General features: G+C 36.8%; 1 protein-coding gene across 14 annotated transcripts in view; it reads left to right on the top strand.

Annotated features, from left to right (window-relative positions):
* Positions 1 to 21,963, top strand: part of hspg2 (heparan sulfate proteoglycan 2) — a 187,726-nt gene that overhangs the window by 1,427 nt on the left and 164,336 nt on the right. The gene's annotated exons all lie outside the window — the stretch shown is intronic.

Genomic DNA, 21,963 nt, shown 5'->3' with positions numbered 1-21,963 from the left:
TTTATATTATTGCTTCTTTTTGCACAATATCCATCATTAAGCAATTACTTATTGATAAACGCTTTTAGGGCATTTATCTAATCGGTCTAATCTTACTTCTTTTGCATAAGTTAAATGTATGAATCAGAAGTTGAAATAAATCAGATTTGATGAGAAACTGACAGTTCAGAAGATATAAAAAAAAAATGTTGATGAATTTTTGATCATCCATATAGAAATATGGTTTCACTTCCAGTAAATCACCCCATGCACTCCAGGGTGACTTACTCTTAACCAATTCCTGACATTACAGTCTAAGAACCCTGCTGTCTTCACGCTTCTATATCTGCTGTATGAATCATATAGCATATGATCATCGCCTTGCAGTTGAGAATAGCCTCCCCTCCTTAACAAACCCATGTTTGTCGCCTCTCTCACCTTTATGCCCTTTAATAAAAAGAGCTCTCATGGTTGATGACGTATCTGTGACAGCACTGCTTCTGTTTGATCGGAAGTCCAGCTTCTCTGAATGATTTGAAGCCCTTTTGGCAGCAAACGCATAAATCTTTCACATTCCACATCCAGAGGATTAAGCAACAGGTATGTGTAGACTTTAGAGAAGGAGCTCCCAAACACTTAAGCTTGCAACCCCAAAAATAACAATGCAACAAACTGGTGACCCCCTAAAAATACATATAGTCACTTCACTCTGTATTTATATACATATAAAGTGAAGCCAATAAATGATTAGGATAAAATCTATCATTTATTTATTTTTTTATTAATCACAAAGGAGATACTCTTATTAAATTAACATTTCAAATTAAATACGCAATTTCAATATAGAAAAAAATGTTTTTTTAATGTGCATTCTAAACAATTTACATAGGACAAAACATGTAAATATATACCGGTACATGTAATTATATTTAACAACAATCTTTAATAGAAAATGTATAAATATTTTGTTTAAAAATGTTTATATGTTTTCTTTGTAGAGTTTTTTCTGTGTATCATCACTTGAAGTGACATTTAGATTACTTAATTAGTTAATGATGGTTTGAAAAATCGTTTAGTCAACATTAATATGATTGTTTCAGCCTTGTACACGTATTTAGAAAAATAAAACAAAAAATAAAAATTATAAATTTTATTTAATAGTGAATTTAGCAATGTTCATACTCTCCATTTATCTCAGATTGATTGTGTAAACCATCCTGCAGCCCCACATCTGGTTTCTCAGGACCCTCTTGGGGGTTCTCCCCCCCACGTTTGGAACCCCTAGGTTAGAAGGTTCAGCTGGGTCCAGTCCGGTTCTCCACAAATGAAATACTCGGCTCAATTCCATGGTCATCAGTTGTGCGCTGACAGTGGACGCTACCACAGCTGTGATTAATAGCCTAGCCAACAATAGCGGCATAATTGAATTAACCGGAACCACAAGCATCTGTTTCTTACATCGGGACTTTGAACTGCAGCAGGCTGACAACCTCTTGATTCAATTAGGCACATGTAGGGGTGTTACTACAAGATGTTCCTCTGCTGGAATGTTACGGTCATGCAATTCAGCTCAAACAATCTGACTACTAGTGGGTTGATGCTCCACATCAATTATGTTTTTCAGTGAGTATTCTGTGAACCACCTGCAGCATTTGGAGGTGAAGTTTAACAGATCAGACCCCTTTGCCATCTGCTTTTAAGGTCTCAAAAACATTCAAATTGTCGACCAAAGCCTTGTAGCTGCGTTGCTTCACACTTTAAAGTTGTTATTCCTAATTAAAAGAGAATTTAGTTTAAACCATTATAGGGCAAGTTACCATTTTAGATCACTTGCATACCCCTTATAAATGGAGTCCCCTCAAATCCCTCAGTGAAATCTAGAAGCACAAGATCTATATCCAGCCATTCAGCAAAGATACTGCTACATGGCTATTTTGACATTTAATCAATTAGATGAGCACTTGAATTATATATTACCTAATGCAAATTAAGTTGGAAAAAAGTCAAGAAAAAAGTTAAGTTAAAAAGTTAATAAGCCTAGTTAACAATTATATTTAGGTTTATAAACAAACAAATGTAAGTTCCAGTATCAGCATTAATGCCTCTAAGGTTATGTTGTACCAAAAAAAAAAATGTTTCCTTCTCTCTCAGAGTGTTTTTCATGAATTTCTTATAGAAGCACCTTTGTTATTTTTCTTAATATATTCGAGCAACTTGGCGTTTCTTGTTTTTACATTGTATTAAAATATCCATATTTTTTTAATGTTACAAAGGTAATAAAGTCTTGTCCTGGATTCCAATAACACTACTGCCTTGAAATGTTGATTTTTAAAGTATTTCACTGAGTGCCTTATAAAGGGTTAAGGGTCTTTCACTGCTACTTGTTGAAAACAAAGCACGAGATTATTTCACTGTCTGATGATAGAGACATTGTTAGATACATTTAATAGCTATAATAGTTTGTATTCTAAAAATAATTTAGACCTTTAACATGTTGCATGACAGATAGAGGTTCCTTTTCTCTTCAACCTTCCTGTTAATAAAAGTTAATTCTCTCCTGAAGTTTCACCACCAAAACAAAATTCTCTCCACACATTTATAGAAAATCTTTTCTATTGCAGATGTCTTACATCTCGGTTAAATTTTAAAAACCTCAGTGATATTGGAATAGTTGACTTTGATTCTTCTTCAGCTTTCACATTGAAATCTTGTGTTGCTGCGACCTGGATGTGCTTAAATATTGTTCGTTCTCTCCTTGGAAAATGATCAAATATTAATTTCAGGGCTGGTCTAGCCGAAAATCGACCAACTTTGTTCACTAGTTGAATAGAAGCAGTTTTTTTTTTTCAGTAGTAGCATCTAGTGTTTAAATAGCAATCTACAGTGAATGTTCATTATCTGGAACTAGATACCAACCATCTAAATCATGGGTCTTCAACATTTACCAGGACAAGGACCCCCAAACTGATGGTGAGATGGAGCGGGGATCCCCTAATTATATATATTGAATGAAATAGTGTTATATCAAACTGGTCCTATAGTCACTCTATTACAGATGGAGTCATGTAACGGAAGTCATTTCTCCCTGGGATTATTAAAGTATTTCTGATTCTGATTCCTGGTTGATGGGACAGGTGTTGTGAATGAAACGGTGCCCAGCTTGAAAGAGCTCCTATGTGTCACTGAATGTGTGCATTGATGACTGAAAGACATCTTCTGCCTCCATTTATCTGTTTAATACAGTGTGTTTAATTCATGTTTATGAGTATTTAAAGACTTTTCAGTCGATTTCTCAGAGAAGGACAAATGCTTGAGCACTATCCTACCGTTTGATGCAGGTCTGCAACTTTTTATAATCCAAAGATCCTTTGTCTCCTTCAGTTCAGTCTAACCCTGATAGTTAATTCTTTTAATTTTGCAGGACCTTTTAAAAGAAAAAATACAACTTATACTCTTTGATTAAAAGATATATTCCACAGAAAGGTTGTTGTTTTTTTATAAAGAGCATTTTTATTTCTATTTATTTTCTTATTTTTATTTTAACAAATAAAAAAAGCTATGTTAATATGGAGAATATGTCATAAAAAGCCCTAGTTTCCGAATTAGTGACAAGAAAATACTATCTGGTATTCCTGAAGCAAATGATTGGGTAAATCATGATTAATCAGTTATTTGAATGTTTTTTTTTTCATTCAAATAACTGATTTGAATGAATCCACAGCGTCTCTTAACGGCAGTCTGAGCTCCCCTTAAACCCCAGAGCTAACAATGCTAAAAGTTGCTTTAAGGCATCAAAACAGATATGAGCCTTAACTGATCAGGCACAGTTTTACCTCTCCGATTTTAGGATTTAATCTAGTGCAGCAACGGCAGTTGTTTTCAGTTGCTCCTAACTTGGAAGTTACAAGTCAAGCGCCCCCAGTGGCAAATTTAACACAGTGTTCCTTTAAATATATGTAAAAAAAATGAAGAGAAGAAATCACCCAAAAAATAAAAATATTATCAGTTTAATAGAATGATTTATTTAGTCTGTGATGGGTTTAGTTGGCAGGATGGTTGGTCTTTCCAGCACTCAGTGGTCCGGGTCCCACACAACTTTAATTACCATTTAGAGTGGATGTGGAGCTGATGGAGTTTTAAAGCTCTGAGGAACAAATGCAAACTGAGAGCAGCTTAAAGAGAGGAGATCCTCCTCCTTAAGACATACTCACATATTGTTTGAAGCTTGGCTTTGGTAAACATTGCAATGTTGAAACATAGTGCCAATGAGAGTCATCTGTACATATGGCGCGCAGGCTGTCAAGCTGGGATTTGTTGACTCTGCATTGAGGTGCGATTTGGGCCAATGCAGAGGTCAGGGAGGTGAGGAGTATGAACCTGACTATATTTCACAGTTCAGTTAATCTTCCTCATGAATTATTACTTCTTTCCACGCTGGTTCTTAAACTTTTCACTTTGAACTCATCCATGCAATCTTTTATGTTCTGCTTTGTTTTAGATTGACTTAAAAATTCACTAACTACATCAGATGTTGAACAAAAGTTAATTGAGGGAGAAACTGTCTGCAGGTTTTATGGCCTGAGAAATAGCTCTGTGTGTCACTAAATGAATGGGCCAAAGAAGAAAACAGGAAGACATGGGTTGCTCTGACCTAAACCTGGGCTTAATGTTCCGACGAATATAACTCTTTTACATTTTCATGGTATTTACGTATTATGATGTAAATATGATGTAATTGATCTATGGTATGTGGGTATGGAGTCCTAACAACAGATGTGAGATAAACATAATTTTAATTTAGTTTAATCATTGTTCTGAAGACGACCATTAGTGCATTTAAGCAGCACTGTGTAGCTTTAAGCTACTAGGGGAGCTAGACCTGCATCTACCGGGGTTTACACTGAGCTCAAACTGGACATGGGACGGACAATCAGCATTTTTGCGCATAAACAACCAGATATACATCCAGGTCGCTCTCGATTTTACTTTGTAAAAAACAAAATATTACATGTACTAAACTATAATGTGTTTAAGGTTAAGAATGTATTTCCTGAGATAATAAATGCATTAAAATCCTTTCTTTTTGATCCCTCGTCCATGTCTGATCTGTACAGGAAATGAAATCCTACGCTACTTCCGGGAGCTAACTTTTTCGGCTTTGGATTATAACATAAATCTAGTCTATTTGAGTTAAATTTTTTTCCTTTCCTGTTAACATTATGGTATATAGTGCGTAATCTAAAAAAGGAAACAACTAAAATGCAGATAAACATAGTTTAAAAATGTAAAAAGCATCAAATTGTCATATCTTTAAGTCATAAAAAGTGACTTAAAGATCTGTATTCGCATTCTTTATTGATTTAAGGATAGAAAAAATTACTTTTAGTTCCATGATTACATTATCTATGGCCACATGGATGTGTATCTGCTTGCACATGCGCCAAATGAGCCGATGGTACGGATTGTGCTTACGGTACTGATCAGGTACTGCGGCTACTGAGGCCGTGCGGATCAAAAAAGTATTTCTGCAAGAAGTAACTTTAGCTGTCTCTGCATCGAGTTCCTGAATTTCAAACTCCTAGTAGGAAAAGTCAGGCCAGGTGGATTTCAGAATAAAATCCCCCCACTAATGTTCACCAATTTGACTAGAAAAAGCAGAAATATAAAACGGAAACAAAGGGTTATTGGACGATGAAAATAGATGTTTATGGCGCTGACAATACCTGGAAAGACATTTAACCCACATTAACTTATTTTCTCTCTACTGCTGACCTGAAAAATTATTTGACTATAACTCACATTCAATTAATATTTCTAGTCAGAAGATGCTTGGAGTTAGTTTTATAAGTCAGATTATCTGTTTGGGGAAAGCGGACTGGCAGCAATGACGGTTGTATTCCTTGCAAGTCGTAGGGGTTTTCCTCTCCCTAAAAAAAGGAAAAGTTGGTAGAGTGGTATGCAGCTTCATGCTGCATAAAACTGGGAAAAACTCTGGTCTCAGCAGGATGCTCTGTGGGCATACAATGACTGGACTTTTACGCAGCAGGAAAACTGCAGCGATTTTAAAACCACAACTTTTTAAAATCCTCTCATACATTGTTAACCGGTCAATGCCAGGTGTTAATTTACAAGGATTTCATGTATCTTATTGGGAAATTAACTCTTAATTAGCAAATATACATTTTTTAGTATACTACTGGGATTTAAGCCAGTGATTTTATTTTTTTTACCAGCACTACTTGAGGGGCTGGTAAAGTGTGAGAAGGATGTCCTAAATTCAGACAGTTTGGCGTACAAATCATAACTCCAGCGTACAGATCCTTTAAAGCCTTAAAGAAAGGTAAATCTCTTACAGTGAGGTTTCTGATCTTTTCCTTTAAAAACAAACATACACTATTCCCAAAGCACTTAGCTGTGCTTTTATGCCAACTTCAAGTCCGTGTCGTACAGCGGAGCCAACTCCAAACACAGCTGCGCCCTGGCTGGTACAGCAGCATGTGCTGACACGAGCTTACATTCTGAGGATGGCCTGTTGGAACTGGAGTCCCAATCTTCCATCTACATTTCTGCCTTTGAAGGGCTCAGCTGTTGTTTTAAAACGCATGCAGACTCCCATATATGCATCGTCCTCTGATCAGGTCGACTCTTTGGTTAGGCAATTCCCTAATTGCATCTTCAAAGCTCTTTTTAATGGAGCACGGTTTGAAGTCATTTTTCCTTTAAAGGACGGAGGCATTATGGGTCCATTAAGCTGTCATAATTTCACTTGGATGGAACACAGTGTTCAACAGACCTCCAACAAGGCGGATTAAACGTCACAAATCATTTCTTTCAAAATCCAGTTAAGATAGAAGCAAAGTGTTGAAGTCTTAAAATAAGAAGGCTACATCCCTGTGGCTTTTTACCTGATTTGTTTTTTATCTGCTGTCTTTGTTGTTAACTAAGGCTACGTTCACACTGCAGCCTGAAGTGACCCAATTCCGATTTTTTTGCCCATATGTGACCTGTATCAGATCTTTTTATGACAGTCTGAACGACACAGATCGGATTTTTTCAAATGCGACCCAGGCCACTTGGATATGTGGTCCTGAATCCGATACGTATCTGATCTTTTCAAATGCGACCTGTGTCTGTACGGCCAGGTCGCATTCATCCGACCTACACGTCATTGATACTTGACAAATGTTACTAAACGTTACTAATCTGCGTCCTACTAAGCGGAGGCGGGAAAAACTAACAACCATTGCGGAAGATAACACAGAGAGCAGTCAATGGAGAGAAAGTGAGGTTGCTGACTTAATTCATATTTGGAAAGATAGCTCGATTCAGATCAAACTCGAAGGGTCTTACCGGAACCTGGCTCTCTTTCTTTTTGATCTTCTTAAAAAGATTTCGTTCATAATGTGCCTGCTCCTGTTGGAGAAGAACTTAAAGAACGCAATATACGCTGCGGTATTACGAGTCATGTTTACTTCCGCAAACACTGAGGACGCTTGCTACATGTGACGTCATCGCGTCCTCGAGTGCGCATGCGGGACACTTCGGTTGAACGCTTTCAGTTCACACAGTAGATCACATACAAGTCGCATATACTTGGAAGTGTGAACGGACACGCAAAAAAATCCGATTTCACAAAAAAATCGGAATTGAGCATTAAGGCCTGCAGTGTGAACGTAGCCAAAGTCAGTTCTTTTGCACCCAACAGATGTGCAAACAGTGCTGGGAAATAAAGTGTGGATTTATACAGCGGGACTTTACGAAACTAAATGTTTTTGAACAGCAAATGAAGGGAAAAAAGAGGTGATGGTTTGTGTTTACCTGGGTCGATGACATCACAAGATGCTCAAAGATGGAGATGTTGACATGAATGATTGCAAATCAACTGAGCAGCAGTTTGACTCTGGCTTAACACCAAACAACAATGGATGCTGCTTTTAGTTGGACCGCTGAAGCAAACTGACCGCAACAATGCAGAACCATAACTGGTAGAAAATAGTTTGTTTTCCTGTTAGAATTCGTCCATCTTATCGGTTCCATCCTAAATGTGGTCCCCCTTATTATTTACACAGTTTCTATGATTCCACTCTATGAAAAGCATTTTGTTTACTTATTTTTCCCTCTGGTGTGGACAGGAGGGACGGAGGATGGTATTGTCTGGATTAGAGGTGCATGCGCAGTGACTCATGCTATAGGATTAGGTTTACAGATATTAGGTCTGTTTGGATGGAGTGGGTGATGAGTCTTATACTTCAGCAGCAAACATTATTTGTCTGTACAAATAAATTTGATATTCTTGACAGGGGCCAGTGTCCCTGTAATTTAATGTGACCCCTGTGCTGGAGACATATTACTAAATCGTTTTTTTTAATGTGAAAGACATTTTTGCTGCGTTGTAACTAAGGGTGCACCGATTTATCGACAGGCTGATCAGTCGGCCTCCATTTTTTTTAATTTTGGGGAATCGGTAATCAGCCGATACCTAGTTGTGTTACTGATCGCTTCCACTAATCTGATCTACCTTTCTCAAGGTTAGAAAGCCACCCATTTTCAATTCCTTCAATTTAATTTATAATTGAGAGAAGTAATTAGCAGATGTTTTTATTGATTTACAGCCTATTATTAAGTTTTTTCAGTGAGATGAAATTGAAATATCTCCTGTCTTGTGATCTTGTGCATGGCAAAAAAAAATTTTTTCCTGAAAAGTTATTGTTGGAAGCTTTATATGTATTATACCATTTACGCTAGTGTTGTTTTTGGTTAAACTTGCGCTAAGGGATGGGTTAGCTTTAGTTTTTCAGTTTGCAGTTTAAGGAAAACTTTTACAAGTTCCTGCCACAACCTCTTATTCCCCCCTCCACATCAATCAATGACGTTGGCATACCTTGTCAGACAATGATGCTATGGGGGGCTTGACCAAGCATCCAATCATTTTTGATGAGTTTGGATCAAGATGCAACAAACAATGCAATTGTAATAAGCCTAGTGTTTGCAACTAGTGTTATTGGTTTGTGAGCTAGTTTATCAGTAATGAGCACACATCTAAGAACAAAATATGATGAACCGATCTATCAGAGAGTTTTGGAATACCAAGGAGCGGATTGCTGAAAAAAATCTGGATTTTCCAAAAATTTAACTGTAAACAAAAGACATGAATCGCTAAAATCAATAAATTATCCAGACCTAACACCAATGAGTTTAAAGGAGGACAATGAAAAGTACATTTTGCATAAATATCTCAGAAGTCCTTGCCCTGTTCTAAATTAATGTAATATATGGCATATCTGCATGGAAGCTTGTTTTGGGGAAAATAATATATTTCTCTGAATTATTCCATAAAAAGGTGACAAGAACAACAAACCAGTTTCACTGAAAATGTTAAATAAGACAAGATCAAAAGTTTTTACTGTCTAAGAGCTTCAATCATCGTCTTGCAGATTTTCTGTAGTGTTTTCATAGACACAGCTAATGTTTACAAATAATTATAATTAAATGATTAGTTTATCTAAAGACAATTGAAGTCTTTGTTCCTGAGTTATGGAGCCACAGTGAAATAAAAACCAGTGCTTCACAGTGAGGTAATTGGCTGCACTAATGACCCATTACTGATATCACACGATAAAAAACAGTAAAGTATTCATAACGCCCACAAAGACCAACCTCACTGTCTTTTATTACCCTATTCAGCCTAATGCTGCGTTCACACCGGGGGCAGCAAAAGCAGCAAAATCGCGTCTGCTGCTTAATTTTTGCTGCTTGTACCAGTTAGTTCTGACGCGCGGCTGAAGCAGCTTTGCTGCTCTGCCTGCGCGGTCCAAAAGTGGCTCTGACGCGCGTTGGGCGGAGCTTCACTATCCTTTCTCTGCCTTGCAGCTATATTTGCTGTGATCGGTGGGAATAAAGTAGTTTTAATATGTTTTTAAGTGAGAAAATACACCTGAAAACTTCATCAGTGCAGTCAGTTCATCCAGATTACAATCCTGCCTCCCAATGTTATTTCTGTCAGAGCCGCTCAGACCCCCACATACCGGCGGTGCGCCGACAGAAGGAATCCATTCATCAGCAGCCTCTGGCGGGTCGCCTCCTCGCGGTTTACCGCGGCGGCTGGTAGGTGTTTTTCATCTAAATAATCCGATCTGCAGGCACCACAATAATAAAAGCGAACATATTCTGCCGGCAGATGTATATATTTTAAGTTAATTATGCGTTAATAAACTGTTTAAGAGGAGTAATCAGAGCGGTCTGTGTCATCAGCGCTGTGTCTCTCTCCCAGCCAGCTCCCAGATCAGCTTCTCTGATTGGTTGACGCGGCGCGTCGAGCAGCAAAAATTAAATTTTTCCATCTCGAGCAGCAGCGCGTTTGCGGCGCGTCACGCTCGTCAGATGCCAAAACGCGCCCGACGCGCTGCTTTATGGCAAGCCAAGAAGGTCATATTTCGCATTGAATTGTCGCGTTAAGATTGAAGTTAACCCGCAAAAAACGCGCGTTCTCCCGAGATTACGCCGCTTTTTACGCCGTCTTTTACCAACAAGCGCCGCCTTTTACGCGCGTCATGATAGTACCGCAAGACGCGCGTTAAATACGCGCGTTGTGTCGGTCAGAACGCGCGTTAAATACGCGCGTTGTGTCGGTCAGAACGCGCGTATTTAACGCGCGTTTTCCTAATATGATAATGATGTCCTTCCTTCTTTTCCCACAGCCAATGCATTTGAACTGGTTGCATCCAATCTCTGATCAAGGCAGCCAGACCAAGAAAGTTCAGCACAGATCTGCTTTGTGGAAAACTGCACAGAGCTCAATGTTGCAGCATTGCCAGAATTCACTGCATTGCCATTTCACAAAGCCTTAATTTTAGGAATATATCCACTACTTACACTTTGCTGTTATTTTGAATCCATTCCATGCCTATTTTCACGTAAAAACGTTTTGCATCAACATGCATCGCCAACTAATGTTATGTATTCACAGGTATTACTAGGAATGTTTCACCACTTAATACTACCGAGAGGTGGTGTGGTGGCTTAAGTGACCGCCTTTAATGCGATCCTTTTGCTTCGTGGCGGGTTCGAATCCGGCAGAGGCCGTCCGACTTTTCCCTTTATATTCTGTCTTGTCTCCAACCAAGCCCATTTATTTATTTATTTTTTTCTGAGAATATAATCATAAATGTAGCCTACTTCACTGTTTTTGATCCATCACCATGCATTCTGTCATGTAAAAACTTTTTATATTGTACTAATAAAATGACAATAAAGGGGACACTTGTCTTCCAGAAAATTTGTCGGTCTGACTTGTTTTCTGTATATTTTCCTGCATATCACCAACCTTTTTCCATAATGCTTTATACAGCCATGGAGCAACTGCTGTTAAAATTAAATTAACAGGAACATTTCTTATTAAAAGTGTTATTAGTGCAATGAGAAAAAACTTGCTTAGTTGAGCCAGTGGAGGTTTGATAATCCCCATAGCTCATGTTCTCTGTCTCCTACATATACATATAAATATATATATATATATATATATATATATATATATATATATATATATATATATATATATATATATATATATATATAATATATAATATATATATAATATATATATATATATATATATATATATATATATATATATATATATATATATATATATATATATATATATATATATATATATTAACCACGTCACATAAATGTTCTTTCAGTCTGCAGATGGCGCCATATAACGGGTAGGCTACTGGCAGAGCAGCAAACAGGTGTTTGCACCAAAGCTGGGGAACAATATAGGCAAGGTGTGTCTCTTTTTCAAGAGAGAACTGGATACTGGATTCTTCTATCTTTTTTATTTATTATGAACTATTATTTATCTATTTCCCACTACCTTTGACCACTAGTCAATACCTTTACTTATGTGTACTAGAACAAGATCCAAATGTGCAAGAGTCTAATTACATTTTCATTGTGGAGTAGGAGACAAGGTATGGGTGCAGCACCTTCCATTGGGGGTGTATCCAGAAAACAGGTACTACGTTACTTAGATGTTACATTTAATTTTAACTGCAGTTGTTCCGTGGCTGCAGAAAGCATTATGAGCTTGGGAAAAGGTTAGTGATATGCAGGAAACATACAGAAAACAAGTCAGACAGACACATTTTCTGGAGGATAAGTGGCCCCTTTAATGTCATTTTATTAGCACTATGTAAAAAGTTGTTACATGGCAGAATGAATAGCGATGGATCAAAAACAACAGAGAAGTGGGCTACATATATGGATTATATTCTTGGTTAGAGGCAAGAGAGAATATCAAAGGCATAGGTTTGATTTCAGCTTTGGCAGGGACACTATTGGTCTTCAGTTTCACTGGTCTAATGTCATTGGTCCTTTGCAAAAAGATGCATACTCTTTTTTTTAATGCTTAATGTGAGCATCAGGCTTTGATGTGTTTAAAGAGAACAGCATAATTTCTTCCTAGATTAATACAAATCTTATAAGCACTACACTCACTAGATGCTGTTTAGCAATGTTTGAAGCATCACTGGCTCTGATCAATGTGCAATTAGGACTTTTTCCACTTTGAAAATGTTTGCATTTAAACTTACCAGTAAGACAGAAGGTAAATACATTCCTATTTAACCAAATATAGTCTAAATATGCCTGTTATATGTTGACGTATCGTGTTTTCTTTTGAAGATATATAATTGTGCAGAGGTAAACAGGTGAAACCCACTCTTATTCTAGGCTAAAACAGGCAAAAGCTTCTGACTGCAGTTCTGTGAAAAAGCAGGAGATAGTTTGGATTTTTGGAACTTCAGAAATGAAAGTAACCAAAGTTAGGATTTCTTTTATAAAACAAAATATTCTGAGTCAGACAGGAGTTCTGAAAACTGCTGTCAAAATGAGCAGTCTGTAATCTATCAACATTTCTGATTCCCTTTCACCAATATTTCCTTTTTATTACTGTTTTCTGTCTTTTGACGGCAGTTCAGGTGTATATAAAAGCTGTTAATTTATTTTGTAGAACATAACAACACGAGAAGAATGCTGACGTTCTATTTTTTTGTTTTCCACATAAAAATAGTTCTATTTAATTGATTCTACTTCTAGAAATAGGATAAAGACAAACAGAGGAACTCTATTTACACTGATTCTATTTTTCTAGATTTCCACACAGTCCATAAGTAAATTAGTACATTAATGTCTGGTAAATAATGCTTCAATCTGGCTGTTTATTTTGGATACTATTACATTACAGATAAGATAGTGTTATATTGTCTTTTATAATTGTTAAAAGTGATTTTATATTTGAATAAACTTAGGCTGATTCTTAGTGTTGTGTTTGTAGATGATGCCACTAAAAAAGAAAATAGACATAAGGAGCTATTTAAACAGCAAGCAATATAGGATGATGATAAAAGGTTGTTACATTTAATCCTTTACTATTATAGACGCACTTGTAGAATAGAAACATTATATGATTGTAGGAAACAGATATAATGATGCAGGGCAGCCTCATGGTGAAGCAGCTGCCCTTCACTGCTGCATGATGGAAAAAATGTGTTTGGAACGCTATCATAAAATAAGGGTTGAAACTAATGATTATTCTGCAAATTGATTAATCTATTGATAAATTTTTTTGATGAATTGATTAATAATCAGATCACCCAAAGGTTCCTTAAAGTAGATTTTTTTACGAAATGACCCCAGGTGAAACAGAAACGTTTCCTCTTGAGGAGTTCTGGATGGAGAATATTGACAGACTAAAAGTTTTTTTGTCTTAAATGCAAAATGTTTACATATTTTTTCATAATCTTGGTATAATTCCTGCTCTAAGTGGGTCGCTCTATTGGCTAAAGGCACATTTTAGTGGCTCTATACTCCAGTTAATTATTAATCAATTACTAAATCAGTTGACGATTATTTAAATGATTGATAGATATGATTAATTGTTTTAGCCATAGAAAAAATATTATGAAATGGGCTACATAGAGTAACTACAGCCCAGATGTACAACTTGTATAGTGAAGTTAATATTTCAAAATGCTCAGTGTCAGTTCCTCTTATAGTTCCAGTGCTCATGTAAATACAATAAATTTATTTGCCGTCCCTTGAATGTATTATTTTGCATGACACAGAGAGAGCATATTGGATAAAAAAATAAGAGTGGGTTTCACCTGTTTACCTCTGCACAATTATATATCTTCAAAAGAAAACCCATGATACGTCAACATATAACAGGCATATTTAGACTATATTAGGTTAAATAGGACCATATTCTGTCTTAGTGACTGGTAAGTTTAAATGCAAACATTTTCAAAGTGGAAAAAGTCCTAATTGCACATTGATCAGAGCCAGTGATGCTTCAAACATTGCTAAACAGCATCTAGTGAGTGTAGTGCTTATAAGATTTGTATTAATCTAGGAAGAAATTATGCTGTTCTCTTTAAACACATCAAAGCCTGATGCTCACATTAAGCATTAAAAAAAAGAGTATGCATCTTTTTGCAAAGGACCAATGACATTAGACCAGTGAAACTGAAGACCAATAGTGTCCCTGCCAAAGCTGAAATCAAACCTATGCCTTTGATATTCTCTCTTGCCTCTAACCAAGAATATAATCCATATATGTAGCCCACTTCTCTGTTGTTTTTGCCATCCATCGCTATTCATTCTGTCATGTAACAACTTTTTACATAGTGCTAATAAAATGACATTAAAGGGGCCACTTGTCTTCCAGAAAATGTGTCTGTCTGACTTGTTTTCTGTATGTTTCCTGCATATCACTAACCTTTTCCCAAGCTCATAATGCTTTCTGCAGCCACGGAACAACTGCAGTTAAAATTAAATGTAACATCTAAGTAACGTAGTACCTGTTTTCTGGATACACCCCCAATGGAAGGTGCTGCACCCATACCTTGTCTCCTACTCCACAATGAAAATGTAATTAGACTCTTGCACATTTGGATCTTGTTCTAGTACACATAAGTAAAGGTATTGACTAGTGGTCAAAGGTAGTGGGAAATAGATAAATAATAGTTCATAATAAATAAAAAAGATGAAAGAATCCAGTATCCAGTTCTCTCTAGAAAAAGAGACACACCTTGCCTATATTGTTCCCCAGCTTTGGTGCAAACACCTGTTTGCTGCTCTGCCAGTAGCCTACTCGTTATATGGCGCCATCTGCAGACTGAAAGAACATTTATGTGACGTGGTTAATATATATACGTATATGTATATGTATATATATATATATATATATATATATATATATATATATATATATATATATATATATATATATATATGTATATGTAGGAGAATATGAGCTATGGGGATTATCAAACCTCCACTGGCTCAACTAAGCAAGTTTTTTCTCATTGCACTAATAACACTTTTAATAAGAAATGTTCCTGTTAATTTAATTTTAACAGCAGTTGCTCCATGGCTGTATAAAGCATTATGGAAAAAGGTTGGTGATATGCAGGAAAATATACAGAAAACAAGTCAGACCGACAAATTTTCTGGAAGACAAGTGTCCCCTTTATTGTCATTTTATTAGTACAATATAAAAAGTTTTTACATGACAGAATGCATGGTGATGGATCAAAAACAGTGAAGTAGGCTACATTTATGATTATATTCTCAGAAAAAAATAAATAAATAAATGGGCTTGGTTGGAGACAAGACAGAATATAAAGGGAAAAGTCGGACGGCCTCTGCCGGATTCGAACCCGCCACGAAGCAAAAGGATCGCATTGAAGGCGGTCACTTAAGCCACCACACCCCCTCTCGGTAGTATTAAGTGGTGAAACATTCCTAGTAATACCTGTGAATACAAAACATTAGTTGGCGATGCATGTTGATGCAAAACGTTTTTACGTGAAAATAGGCATGGAATGGATTCAAAATAAAAGCAAAGTGTAAGTAGTGGATATATTCCTAAAATTAAGGCTTTGTGAAATGGCAATGCAGTGAATTCTGGCAATGCTGCAACATTGAGCTCTGTGCAGTTTTCCACAAAGCAGATCTGTGCTGAACTTTCTTGGTCTGGCTGCCTTGATCAGAGATTGGATGCAACCAGTTCAAATGCATTGGCTGTGGGAAAAGAAGGAAGGACATCATTATCATATTAGGAAAACGCGCGTTAAATACGCGCGTTCTGACCGACACAGTTCTGACCGACACAACGCGCGTATTTAACGCGCGTCTTGCGGTACTATCATGACGCGCGTAAAAGGCGGCGCTTGTTGGTAAAAGACGGCGTAAAAAGCGGCGTAATCTCGGGAGAACGCGCGTTTTTTGCGGGTTAACTTCAATCTTAACGCGACAATTCAATGCGAAATATGACCTTCTTGGCTTGCCATACTGCTTCAGCTGCTCAGACGCGCTGCGCTTGCTGCTCGAAACGCGCCGCGGGACCTTTTGCTGCGCCTTGACGCGCGTCAACCATTGACTTTGCATGTAAACTCGCTGCTTCTGTCGCGCCAGCGTCCCCCGGTGTGAACGCAGCATAACAGAGAGACAGTCTGAGCTAACAATCAAAAGATTTGGATCAGATGTGTCATTTATGAAGAACCCGACTTTTCATTGTAGATGGACAAAGTTTTCTTCTTTGAGAAATGGTTAAAATCGAAAAAAAGCTTTGCAAGGAACATTTTTGAAAAGTTTTAGGTGTAAGATAAGAAGATTGCAATAACACAAGTAAATCAGTATTAGTAGCTTAGAGTAATAATTCAGAAAATTTAGAAAGCTTTCTGGGTACAAAGCGAAACGTCTTCAAACATGGAAAAAAGTCCAGTGGATTGTTTTTTTTTTGTTTTTGTTTTTTTGGAATGACTATGACCTGGATGACACTTTTAGGTTGGTTTAAATTGAGGTAAATGTTTTAAAGAAATAACTAACTACCTTAATCCCAGAGGTTTGGATTTACAGGGATCATTTGGATTCATTATAAAAAACAAAAGATTGTCATTAGATTACTATTCTAGACTCTTACCTATTTCTTCACCTTTAACACTCCTAGTGATTCATTCAAATGCTAACTTAACCTCATGGCCCTTTTCCATTGAAAACCCCTGTTGTGCTCGCCTGGGTTGATTATTGTCTAAAGGCATTGATTTGAAGTCACTTCTTTTTTCATTCAAGAAGCTGCATCATTGTCTTGTAAAGACCCTCCCACCTAATGCATCCACTCTCATGGGGTTGATGGCCTTTTCTCTGAATGGGTTTTTCTGCAGACAGGAATCCTCTCCCTTGACGCTCGGGCAAACTTCTCCCTCTTCCTACTCTGGTTTTACTCCTGTAAACAGCAACAATAATTTCCCACCCTGGTGTTTCATTAGCATTGATAATATCCAAGATTAGTCTCTGTGCACAGCCTCCACATCCTCTCACTGTGCAGGAAGTTTGTGCCTGTAAACAGAGAAGCCCATACCTCTGCAGGACACACTGAAATAAGAGACAGCCCTAACAAAGATGCTGCTGGAGCCTTGATGTTTCACAGAGGGGGGCCGGTGTGTATGGTTATGCTGGCCGTGGGGTGTGAAGAGTAAATACAGAGCAAACACCTGCCTCCCCTCTTAACTTGACTTTTATTTGATTCAGGACTCGGTTTGTTGAAAGTAACACACGCCTGCTGCTTAGGACTCTGTTTGCTGGGCGATTTCACCAGTTTGGGTTTGTTTCTTTGGGAACTAAGATGAAATGTTAAATTAAGGTAGTTTCAAAGCCATGAAAACAAGGAACCCTGTGAAATGCTTGTTTTTTTGTTAGTTTTTTTTTCTGTAAAAATCAGCCTAGTCATGTTTCATTAGAATAATAACATCATTAAAGTCTACTGTTGAATAAAGAAAAGCTAACATAAATTAGTTTGGTATGTGTTGTAGTTGAAATTGGTCATTTTGCCTTTTTTATTCCTAATTTTTTTCAATGACTTAAAGTAATTTTCCATAATCTACTCCTTCTCTGCTGTGAGGAAATTTGTTTCATCATCCCAGTAATATACAGTCATCATGAATAATGGACATTAGGGCTGCAACAATTAATTTGGTTAATTGTGATTAATCGATATTTGAAAAAAAAATCGTCAACTAATTGGAGTATTGAGACTCTAAATCAATGCCTTTAGCTGACAGAGCAACCCACTTAGAGCAGTAGTTATACCAAAGTTGTAAAACAATATTTTAACATCTTGTATTTAAGATAAAAATATTTTTCGACTGTCAATATGCCCTACCAGGAAACTCCTGCAGTGAAAATGTTTTAGTTTCACCTGGTTTAATTTTGCTAAATGTTTTCTTTAAGGAACCTTTTGCTGATTATTGATTAATAAAAAAAAATAATAATTGAAAGATTAATTGATTTGTAAAATGGTCGTTAGTTGCAGCCGTAATAGACCTATATTTTGGTTTGATCTATGGTTTGGTCTAAATGTCTCCTTTTCAAACAGGGCAGGACGAAGTGGCCTAAACTACTATAGATTTCTTCAATATAATTTTGATATTGATATAAAAATATTAAAAGCCTTAAAAAGGCTGCCAAGAGCTCCCAGATGTCTGTATAAATTTAGGACAATTATTTTACCCTGTTTATAAAACTCCACCAACATAAAATTTTAGAAATATTTGATAAAAAAACAACAACAAATATTTAAAAAGAATACATCTTTTAAAAAATACATAAAGGCCAGAATGTCAATCTGCGACAAATGCTTAAGTCATATCACCAATATCAAATGAAATTTTGTTGCAATATATATATTGATATTGGAATATTGTCCAACCCTATTTCCAATTCTAACTGCCCTAAGTGGGGATCGAAAAACAAATTTAAATAGAAGCACCGTATTCTGAAGTGGTTAAAGGTTAAATCCTTTAAGAAAATGCTAAGCAACAAATAAGATCGAATTTTAAAACAAGTTATGGTAAAAGATACATATAATCCAATTCTAAAGTTTTTGTTTAAGGAACTATTGATCCAAAAAAACAAAATAAAAACAGTTGCTCTAGATTTATTGATAGATTTAGTGATTTTGCATCTTTTTTATTTTTTATTCTACTTGCTTTGATTCTGTTTTATTTTCCTATATTTTAATCATGCAAAGCACTTGCATTGTCTTTGTACTGAATTGTGCTATACAAATAAATTTGCCTTGCCTTGCCTTGCCTAACCACTCTCTCGTTAACATGAAAATATAGGAAACTAGTAGCTGCAAGTAGTTAAAATTCTGTTGACAATAACATAAACAGCTTTTACCTTAATTCTTCCTTTTCAATCGTTATATTTCCCCACATTTAGGCCTTCTCAATATTTCACAAATATATTTCCATCTCAATTTTAGTGTCAGTAATGTATATATCACAAACGGTTGTTTTGAGTGCAGCAGTTGATGGATAATTTATTTTAAGTGTTATGAACTCATATTGTATGTCCTAATTTAATATTTATCGTTTAGAGTTGGATAGAATTTCACAACAGCAGATGCTCACTCAGAACATGCATGACAATCACCAAAAACCTGAAGGTCACAGAGTGTAGAGGCACAGGTAAGAAAGATGTGAAGAAAATCACTATAATTACAATTATTATTGCTGTTGCCTGATTTTTATAATGTTTTGCATCCATAATTTTCATTTTAGAGTGAAACAAAACTACTCTATCCAAGCAGCCCTTTGTGATTATGATACATTCATATTTTAATAATGCAAAGAATGTTGTCTTTTCTTTCATAGTCCTGCTTTACTGGCCAGTTATTACACTTTTCAGTATGGAACTAGGACCTGTGGGAAGCACTTGTTACTAGTCCCTGGCTGTGTATTTTTTTATTGACCTAATTTTTTTACCTAAAAATTGACCTAAAGTTTTTTCCATTCATCTCTGGTACTTTTTCAGCAGCAGCATTTCTGGATTTTAACCGATTGTCATGGAGACAAGACACTCACAAAGTACTGTGACTTTTGTAGCCGGGTGACAAAAAGCTGGTTTGAGAGCTGGTAGTGGAGGATATTCTTTCTCTGGGTGGACCATCAAAATAAGTGGTCCTTCTAACTGTCAGTCATTCTGGGGATATGGTTAGATAAGGCCTTCCTATGTGCCCGTCCCCATTTCACTTACCAGTGGAGGGTTTGACATAGTGATAAATTTCAAATCTCCTTTTGGAAAGTAAGCTTCTATGAGCGATGCAAACAGCAACTTTTAAACAGAGCGTGCACACGGAGAAATGGACTTGTGCATGCTCTTGCATGCGTTTAATAGGTGTTCCCTCTCCGGAGCCGGTGCAGGTTGTGCATGTGCATTTTTTTTTTTTTCTAAAGTGGAGAGGTTGGTTCTTTTCAAAAATTTGCGCAATTCCTCCACTATACCTTTAATTTCAGAACTAAATAAAATCGATATGTCGCTGCATTTAAGTTTTACTCCCCTAAATTTCTAACATGGAGCATTAGCATCAAGAGGATGAAAATATTAAGGTAGTTTTGCAGGGTAAAGCCGGAAAATAAAGGAACAAAATTGGAAAACTGGTGCAAAGGAGGCAGGAGTTTACTGAATATGGTGAAAGCCTGTGATCCAGGTAGATGACAGAAATATAACAACAAACCGTCCATCTGTGTCCACTGGAAGCACACTTCAGGAGAGTCTGGACTTATAACCTTGACTTTTTTTTTTTTAAGTTTAAATGAATACAACCTTCCCCTCCAGCATGCAGTGAATTACTTCTCTGTGCAGGAATCTTAAAAAGGAAACCCTGTCAGCTGCTCTCTAAATATCTCTCAATGTTGTTTTTGTGCATGGCACACAGAAGTTTAGCCTTTCAGCATGCATTTACAGTAAAATGTGTGCCATTATGTCTTTGGTTTACGGTGTTTAAATGGTAAACTTTGAGGGTTGGCTCTATTGTGAGTCAGCTGGAGCGCCTCAGAGGGCTGCAAAGATCTGGTGTGTGTTACCATGTCGGCTGCCGTCCCAAGAGACATAACAACTTGTTCTCTTTGATATATGCACATAGTGAAAACTCCTGGTCTCCTAGGAATCGCCTCTTTCTGTTGTCTTTACCTTGAGTCCCTTTTTTTCCTTTTCATCTGTAGCTTTCCTGCTGTTTTTCGAGTAGTCAGCTCAGACCTCTGTAGAAAAAGCCTTGCATTTGGGAAAGTGATTTGGTGCATGATCTGTAGGGTTGTATCAATCCATCAAAACTCTATTGGAAATAGATTCTAAGCTGCTTAAACCATGAATCGATTCTAAAATAAAAGAATTGATTCACAATGGCTTATTAAACCAAGTTCCAAACGCTCTCCTGTAGGTCTGCAGTAAACAAACTTCCCATTTAATGCGTTTGCTGAGGCTTTTGACCCGGTTGGTTCTGTCAGTAAGCTGTTCCCACTGCCAATAAAAGCCGATCGTTCCCAGGTTTAAATGGGTTTTCCGGCCAGTGGGAAAGGGACAGTTGAGATGTTACCAAAGTGAGCCTTCCTCGCCAAAGCAGGAGGGGATTTGCTACAACACAATCTGCACCGATTTACACATTTGCACGGACCTTTAGCTCAAGGGCCAAGGCGATTACATGATCCATTTCTGTTTATTTGGCTAAAAAAAAACAGCTTTCAGGTGATGATAAACACTTTAGAGCTGTTATACAACCTCCCTCCATTCCCACACTTAAGCCAAACGGTAATGCCAGAGCTCTAACGCAAAGTCAAAGTCAAGATTGTTGACATGCTTAAAAATGGTGAATAGTGTCGTGTTTATGACTGACTAGGCAACGCAAAGTTTCCTTACATTTACGGCTGGTGATCAGCGCAGAGTAGAAAATGGTTAAAGAGTCTCCTCTTTTTAAAACTCCTTGCAGTACAAACATCGTGCAAGTACTTTATTTCTGAAACTAACAAAATAGACTGTTAAAGTTTGATACAAAGACAAAAAATTCACCTGTAATTAAAAAGTCAATGTTTAGTTTATTTTCAGGTCTTGCAAATTTTTGGTAATTCAAAGCAATCC

This window comes from Cyprinodon tularosa, unplaced genomic scaffold (genome assembly GCF_016077235.1).
Source record: "Cyprinodon tularosa strain WSP-4 unplaced genomic scaffold, ASM1607723v1 ctg239, whole genome shotgun sequence".
NCBI lineage: Eukaryota > Metazoa > Chordata > Actinopteri > Cyprinodontiformes > Cyprinodontidae > Cyprinodon > Cyprinodon tularosa.
Note: the sequence above shows the minus strand (reverse complement) of the source record. Positions and strands in the feature narration are given on the sequence as shown.